We start from the raw sequence: 9,406 nt of genomic DNA, 5'->3' as shown, positions 1-9,406 counted from the left end.
TGGGATCAGGGCCTGGGCCAAAGGCAGGTGCTCAACCGCTGAGCCACCCAGGCATTCCTGTCCTTAAGATTCTTGATATGAAAGAAGAACGTAGATGTAAGTTTTAGTAAAAACTCTTCTGATTCAGATTCAGGAATTTGATTTAGAAGTATCAGCATGAACACACACACACACACACACACACCAAGTTCATACTGATATTTTCACTTCAAATCTATTTTAGATTATTTATCTATCTATCCCTAGTGCTTAGAATTTGGCCTTGAAATACTATTTCTCACTTAAAAATGAAGCAATGCAAAACAAGAGCTCTTAGAGAAATGGCTTAAGGTCTGGACGGAAAAAATCACAAGATGAGCTTAGAACATCTCATCACATCAGAATGCCAAGAAGCTATCAAAGCCTACTAGGTTATATGAAACTGCTGGGGTTAGACAAAAAGGATTTAGGAGCCAACTTGAAGAGACTCCAACTGGCCACAGATGGGCCAATTTGAGCTTTAATAATGAAAATCATTGCAATGGAGTGAAACCCTTCAAATATGTTTAAATCCCTGAGTTCAAAATAATATTTAACAAGACCAGTTGGTCACTTTTGGAGGATGATAGGAAGGAAGTTATTATCCAGAAAATAAAAGGAAGAATCAAATACTTCTTTTGCTTTTCTTATATAAACTGTACCACCAGGTGACTGAAGAGGAGACAAGGGAAAGCACCTCTTTATAAAACCATGCCAACTCATCAGTGGAAAGTAATGATGTTATTAAAATGTCACCACTTTTCAATTCCTAATAAATTAATAGCTCTAGGCATTGAGCATCAATAGCTGTTAACATTGCAGAGAGACAAACAGACATTGTGTGCCTCTTAATGAATGGATACAATTCCACCTACAATCTTTTCTAAGGGATTAGACCTGAGTCCAGCTATTTCTGGATATAGCTCTGGATCTATTGCCAATTTGCAGGGAATTATGAGGACAGAGGAACATGTTGAACTATACCAGGACTATGCAGCACCCATATTGTGGCATCTCTGCAGGTCGGTAGCCAAGGTTCTTCAACAGGACCATGGAAAGAAGAGTAGGGATGAATGGGAAACATGTAGATTCAAAGAGATCTAAAAGACGTAGTGAGTTGAAAAATTGGGGAAGACTAACTTTTCATGTCTAGGAAGGTACACTTGGCTGATGAAACCATAAAGAAGTGCATTGAAGTGATTTCTATAAAAGTCAAGAGACTTTTGGAGGAGGGATGGGCTGAGTTGGGATGTGGATCATGGAGCACTTCTAGGGTAGCTTAATAGTTTCTATTTTTTGACCTGGGTGGTGCTTATAGAGTGTTTACCTTACAATGATTCAAGAAACCATATTTGGTGTGGTTTCTGTATTAGTGTTTTATTTTACAATAAATAGTTTTAAAAAATAAAATGAAATGTCCCCAGAGACCTAAAGAGTTTAGAGAGCCTTTGCAAGCCTCATGGGTATTTCTGAACATGTACATTTCCTTGGTCACCATGAACACAACAGTGTATAACTGACATTCTCCTAAGCCAAAGGCTCTCACTTGGGCAGAAAAAGAAGCAGAGTCTCTTCCCCTAGCTGTGTGGATCACCACCACTCCATGCCAGCCTCCATGAAGACGTTTGTGCCTGGATGGGTGTGAGAGGGTAGAAGGTGGTGATGGAAAAAGCAACAGAAGGTGTGTACATACGTTGCTGTACCGAGGAAAATTCACTTACTTAAGAGCAATACATTTTAGTGTTTTGAGTCAAGATAACAGTAAACTATTAGGCACAAACAGCTTCTATTCAGATTGTCACAGATATTGCAGGGAAATAAATATTGGTTTGGAGGTACAGTGATAACATTCACAGGCACCAGCAGCCCCCATTTATCCTCACCAGTGGCTCTCCATGTGCCCACTTCAACTGGCTTTGTCTGTGGCACTTTGTCACTCTTCCTCACCCCTTCCAGGTGAAGAGTTCCTTTCTGAGCTCTCAAGTCATTATTCTTCCCTCCCCATCAGCTCTAGGACATGGGCATGCTAACCATGGTGAGACTTGAGGAACACCAAGGGTGTGTATGGTAGGACCAGAAAAAGATCAGACTGGGACTCCAGGCTGGGTTTCATCATTAATTAGTAAGCATGTGAATATGGCTGATTCATTTCAGCTCCCTGTGCCCTGTTTTACCATTTGTAAATGGGGGGACTTGAGCTATAATCTTTCTAGGTTTCTTCCAAAATAGCAGTCTATTATTAATTGAAAAAGTCTTTGGCATCAAGAAAGAGAAACACATTACCAAGTGTGACATCACCAAGATTATGGTCCATTATAGAAAAGTACTTGGCTAAGAGCTAACATGTACAAGTTCTAATCCAAGCTATGCCTTTAATAACTGTGTATTTAAAAAACAAGTCCTTTATCTTGTTGAGCCTGTCTCCTCATGCTAAAATGTGAATAACACTCATGTTTTAAGACTTTAAATGTAAGTGAAAAGAAATTACAGACTAGGAAAAAAAATATTTGCCAGTCACATACCCAATAAAGTCTTATGTTTAGGATATATAAAACATTCTCAAAATTCAGCATTAAAACAAATCTAATTAGAAAAGGGGCAAAATTCATGCATAGACATTTCACTGAAGAGGATATACAGATGGCAAACGCATGAAAAGATGTTCAGCATTATTAGCCAATATAGAAATGCAAATTTAAACCACAATGATTATCATTGTACCTATCAGAATGGCTAGAATGGAAGGTAGTCAGGGATCCCTGGGTAGCTCAGTAGTTTAGTGCCTGCCTTTGGACCAGGGCACGGTCCTGGGGTTCCGGGATCGAGTCCCACATCGGGCTCCCTGCATGGAGCCTGCTTCTCCCTCTGCCTGCCTCTCTGCCTCTGTGTGTGTGTGTGTGTGTCTCATGAATAAATAAATAAAATCTTTAAAAAAATAAAATAAAATGGAACAAACAAACAACACGTTAGCAAGGATGCAGAGAAACTGGATTATTCTTACATTGTTGGTGAGAATGTAAAATGATATATCCTCTTAAAAAATCATTTATCAGTTCCATTCAAAACTAAAAATGGACTGACCATATATAGCCCATCATTCAGAGTTTGGGACTTTTCCAGATAAATTAAAATTTATTTTCACACAGTTACTTGTATATCAATGTTCATAGCAACTTTATTTGTAATAGCCCAATGTTCTTCATTAGAAATTACCCAAATGTCCTTCAATGGGTGCATAGTCAAAAAACCCCAGTATACCCATTCTGTAGACCACTACTTAGCAATGAGGTGAAACCCACTACTGAACACATGCAACTTAGATAAACCTCAAAAAAAATTATGCTAAGTGGCAACAAAATGCCAATTCGAAAGCACAGGTGTAAGTCAACTACTCTGATACTGTAGTATACTGGAATTAAACAATTGAGAAATGAATGGCAGATGATGAGAACCAGGTTTTTCTCTGTTGGAGTGGGAGGGTACAGATAAGCAAGAGAAGAAGGCTAGAATGATCATGTGATAATTTATTACAGTTAGAGATACAGTTTAGACTCATGTTTAGCTTAATAGAGATACAGATGGTGGCATATAAAAATATTTATATATAGTGTACATACACAGGTTAGTATATACATATATATTTCCTTGCTTTGCCAGCTGAGAGGGCCAAGTAGTAATGGCACACCAATAGCAATATGAAAACCTAGTGCCCATATCTTGGCTTCTAATACCATTCTTGAATAAAAGAAACTTAGATTCTTAGAGAAACGATTAATTCTAGGACTGGCACAGGAAATATACGAGATGAGCCTGGAACATCTTATAATGCCAGGAAGTGAAAAAGTGCCACCAACTCCCACCTTCCCCCACCAAAAAAGTTATGCACACACAATGATGAGGATATGTCAAAGTAATATAGGAGCCAATTAAAAGAACTCCCAATGGCGATACTAATCATTTAAGCAAAAAAATAAACCAGTTGGTATTAGAATATAACACAGAATATAAAATCAATATCCATGAGTCCATATCAATATAAATCAATCATTGAATAAATGGGTATAAAAGACAAATTCTATATAATTTCACTTACAGGAGATATCTAGAGTAGTCAAACTCAGAGAAACAGAAAGTAGAATGCCAGGAACTGTGGAGAGGGGGCCATGGGGACCTGCTGTGAATGCATAACAGCGTTTCCATTTTGCAAGATGAAAAAAGTTTTGGGGATGAGTTGCACAACAATGTGAATATACTTAACACTACTGAAGTGTGTGCACTTGAAACTGGTCAAGATGCTAAATTTTATGTCGTGTATTTTACCACAATTAAACTTTTTAAAAAGATTTTTTAAAAAAGACATTTTTGGAAAAACTGGTGGAAGCTGAAGCCTGTATTTCAGCTAATAACATTGTTCCAAAGTTAATTTCTTAATTTTGGTAATTGTACAATGGCTATGTAAGAAGTTAACATGAAGGGAAAGCTGGGTGGAGGCATTAAATAGAACCCTGTGCTGTTTTAGCAACTTTTCTGTAAGCCTAAAATTATTTCAAAATCAAAAGTATGAAAAAACCACTCTGTGCATAAGAATTTCAAGTAATTTATGTAGATACACAGTCCCAAAGGAGAGAAGGATAACTTCATTTCTTAAGTGTGGGTTCTATGTAGTAAGTTCCTTCCAAGGAACAAATTATGAAAAAGGATGAGGGGTGGAAGCAACTTGCCAGCCAGGTGGTCAAGGTTAAAATGTCAATGTCAATGTCTTGACAGTATGTATACTTTACCTCCGTGGTCATCCTCTCAAAAACATATGACCCCAATCTAATGAGAAAAACACCAGATAAACCCAACTTAAGGACACACGTGGCCAATACTCCTCAAAATGGTCAAGGTTATTAAAGAGTAAGGACAGTCTGAGAACCTGTCACAGCTAAGAGGAGCCTAAGGAGACATGACTAAATGTAATGTGGTCTCCTGGAGAGGATTCCAGAACATAAAAATGGGCATTAGCTAAAAATTAAAGACATTTGAATAATGTATAGTTAATAATAATGTAATAATTTGTTTTATTAATTGTGACAGATGCCACACTATAAGTAATAATGTTACTAATAAGGGAAACTGGCCTTATTACAGGGTTTGCGGGAACTCTCTGTACTATCTTGGCAATTTTTTGTAAATCCACAACTGTTCTAAAAATAGACCCTATTTTAAAAAGGCTACATATTGTACAATTCCATTTATGTAATATTCTTGAAATGAGAAAATCGTTGAGCTGAAGTACACATTAGTGGTTGCCAGGGATTAGGATGGTGAGGGAGGGAGTGGTCCCTCCAGCAGGGAAATCTGCTGAAAATCTTTGTGGTGATGGTTTACTGATTGTGGGGGTGATTACACAGGACTATCCATGTGACAAAACTGCACAGATCTGTACACGTGTGCGCACACACACAAGTGAGTTCATATATAACTGGTAAAACCTGAATAAGCTCAGTGAACTGTGCCAACGTTAATTTCTTGGTTTTGTTATCATACTGTGATTGTAGGGGATGTCAACATGGGGTTGGGGGAGGCAGTTGGGAGAAGGTTGTTCTGGACTTCCGTGTACATACCTGAGTATCCTCCTGTGAATCCATAATTATTTCAAAATGAAAGTTCCCAAGGAGACCTTCTGAGGCATCAGATGTCTACCTGCTTAGCAAGTGATATTCACAGGGATGTGAATCTGAAACTACTTGATGTTTGCACAGGCTGGTGTCTGGTTGTATTAGGATTGTCCAGAGGAGGAATGGAACCAATAGATTATATTTATATACAAACAGAGAGAAAGATAGAAAGATAGATTGATTTTTTTATAGGAATTGGCTCACATGGTAATGGAGGCTGAGAGGTCCCACAGTCTGCCATCTGTAAGCTGGAGATCCAGGAAAGCCAGTGGTGTCCTTCGGTCCTCACTCGAAGGCCTGAGAACCAGGGGAGCCAATGGCATGAATCCCAGTTGGAGGGCAGAGGATGAAATGTTCCATCTCATCAATAAGGCAGAAAAGGAGGTGAATTCCCCCTTCCTCCTCTTGTTCTATTCAGGCCCTGGTGGCACTGGATAAGGCCCACCCACAGCCGGGAGGGCAACCCACTTAACTCTGTCTACTGATTCAAACACTAATCTTACCTGGAAACACCCTCACAGACACACTCGAAAGAAGTGTTTCACCTGGGCATCCTGTGGCCCCTCAGGCTGACACATAAAATTAACCATCACAACTGCTTTCATTGGTTTCTTACAACTGTCTAGTTTGGGGATGGATTTAGGGTCTTCTGGAGTAGTATTAATGAATGCAGTGAGGAAAAACTTGGGAGACAGGTCTTGGGGGTTTCAGGGGCAAGGGCAGCATGGATGGTCTGAGAAGCAGCAACAGAGATCATCTCTATGTTCCAGAGATACACAGATCTCATTTTTTTCCCTAAGCTTTTGTTCTTACAAAAATGATTTTGCAAGAATGAGAAAAGGATGCCTATCTGGTACAGATGCCAGAGCAAGGGCACAGAGCTTGACAAGCAGTGTGCAGGCTGGATTTCAGCTCCAACTTACTTTCTCAGCCAGGTCTGCTTGTGCAGAACACAACCTCTACAACCAGACATGGTAGCTCTGGCTAAGTATTATACTGTGTCATAGGTGGTATTATTCAGAAAAGTAACCAAAAGGATGGTTTGAGAATTTGTAGGTTGTGGTCATGAAACTTCCCAGAGGAGGTGGGGTTTGAACTTTAAAAGATGAGAAGTTGGGCAGATAGAGAATGGGAGCAGGGGGTTCATGATCTAGATTTGCTTGCATAAAACTGAGTGGTACTTTGTCTTCCTTACTCATCCTTGTATCTTGGAGGACTTGGCAGGGTGCAGATAGTGAAAGAAAGATGGAAAAAAGGGAAGGGAAAACTTGATTATAGGTCCTCATGATTCTTTTTTCTTACCACTGATTTCTTCTATACCCTCACATCCTTTGATCAGATCAGGATAGGATAGACTATGTTGAGGTGACGACCCCAACAGGTCATTGGTTGTACACAATGATGGGGGTTCAATGGAAACTCAAGGTGGGACCTGTTTGGAAGGCACCAAAGTGACAGCATTGGATACTCTAGACTGCAGATACCCTTGAAAATTTAACCTCCCATTTGAGAGTAAGCAGTAAGTTTAGTAACTCCAGTAAGTTTTGCACATGGGCATAGAATTCTTCAGTGACCGGGCAGAAGTACATCCCAGGTCTCTTGATTCTTGTTTTATTGCTTTATCCACTAAAAACAGGAGAACGAGTTTTAAAATATCAGTTTTAAAATTATCAAGCTTAGTAGTGACAGAAGATGTGTGGCTTCTGACTCTTTGGAGATTTTACTATTTCTAATTTGTTACTCTCCAATTTAGCATAGATGAATGTCAATAACACTTGGAACCAGTTTTTCCTTTAATTAATTCTGCAAACAAAAGCCCCCATGACACATTTAAGCCGAGTACGGCCACACTGTATAGCAATTAAAACCCTGGATGTGGGCATTTCCCATAAAAGTGAAGGTGTTACTAGCAACAGTGGGATGCATACCACTGTTTGCCCCCTTCTTGACCCCTTTCGCACTGGGTCATTATCTCATCTAACCTATGAAGAGCCTTCTGTGACCTTGGGCAAATACTTTAGCTATTCGTATCCCATTGTCCTCACTCTCTATCACATGTGTGACAGGTTAAAAATTTTGAAGTCATAACTGATTTCCAATATGCCCACTCTGCTACTGGTGTCCTTCCCCAGTACAGGCAGTGTGGCTGGTTTGGGCTCAGCCCCTCAGAGCATATATTCAACAGCAGAAAGCAGAAGGGGAAAAAGAATGAAAAAGACTTTTTACCCCTGGCTTTTCAGTTTCAAATGCCTAAAAACGATGTAGAAAGGACTCGGGCACAGAGAAACAATTTGGATGGAAGGCGGAGCAAGGTTTTCCAAGTGACCCTTCCTTCCTCCCCCTCTAGATTAGAAAGTGGAACCTTTAGGCCTGGAACTATGATTCTGCTCTGCTGGTGCAACAGGGGCTTAAAAATTAATAACGTTGAGTTGCAGAAAAATTTAACGATATCTATTCCTTCCACTCATCTGTTTGTAGACTGAGATTCATACCAGCCCCATGTGTGAACCCATCTGACTTTCCTGAGAATCTTTGTCAGCACATTGCCAATCTGTGGCCTGATTAAAAACCTCCAAAAGATGGGCCAATCCATTCCAAGGCAACAGCTTTGTCCCTGCTGGTGGGAAGAGATTAGGGGTACTCTGGGAAGTCATTGCTAATTTCAGAAATACCACTGGTCTAATGAACCCGAGTTAGAAAGAGGACTCTATAAGGCTTTAAATTTTCCTGGTTCAGTGCAAGATAGTTGGCAGAGAGGGAAAAGAGGGCAAATTCTACTTTGTTAGGAGTTGCTGACTAAATTCTCTGAGTCTCAGGAGGCTACCTAAAGCACTAGTGCTCTGACGATCCTGAGGCTGCCCTGATAATCTCTCCTGAGGACTTCCATTCATTCCATCAGACTTCTGTTATTCCACTGTGAGTGCTACAAATACTGAATGTTTCAATAAATGTCACAGCAGGTCCGATTGATAGTTAGGGATCAGAGCTGCTCCTGGTATTTCCTATGTGCCTTGTTGGCTTTTGGAGGTGGAACATCCGATTAGTCAAAAAGAATGAAAAATAAATAACTATATATATATGTTTAACATACTCTCCAAGTGGAATGTGTAAATTATACTTTAAAAGGGCCTTAAGAAACAACTTGACTCTAAACACAAAATTGGAACAGAGTGGGAAGAGAAGAAAGTGCCAGCCTGGGGGCTCCCTGCTTCTTCCGAGACCCCATCACTCTTACCAGTTGCCACATTTCACTTAGAACTGCTAGTTCGCATTTCACACAGGCCTGTAAGTTCCTTCAGAACAAGGCCTTCTTGCTTCTGGCCCTTGCCCTCGGGGTCTTGTTCAGACTGGTAGACTTTGGCTAGGTGATCCATAACTGTCTGTGGTTGATTAAATAGCCTTTCCTATCACTGCAAACTTTAAATCCTGCCAGGGATCTATCCTTCAGATACCTGACATCTTGGGATATTTAGTAAGAAAGCATAATCCCCATCCATAATGTTCTAAAAATTTAGGACAGGATGGGTCTCCAACATTATACAACAAACTTTGATTGCTTTCAGCAGAGGTCTGACTGGTTCTTTGAATCAGCCGTTGGCTTTATGTCCAGGTGTAATATATTCCGAACAGTAACCCAGTAAATCAGACTCAAAATCTTGCACCAAATGTACTTCCCAGATTCATGCAAAAGGCAGAGGTTTGGTTAGAATTTTCTCAATGATTCT

The sequence above is a fragment of the Vulpes lagopus genome, chromosome 1 (genome assembly GCF_018345385.1).
Source record: "Vulpes lagopus strain Blue_001 chromosome 1, ASM1834538v1, whole genome shotgun sequence".
NCBI lineage: Eukaryota > Metazoa > Chordata > Mammalia > Carnivora > Canidae > Vulpes > Vulpes lagopus.
Note: the sequence above shows the minus strand (reverse complement) of the source record.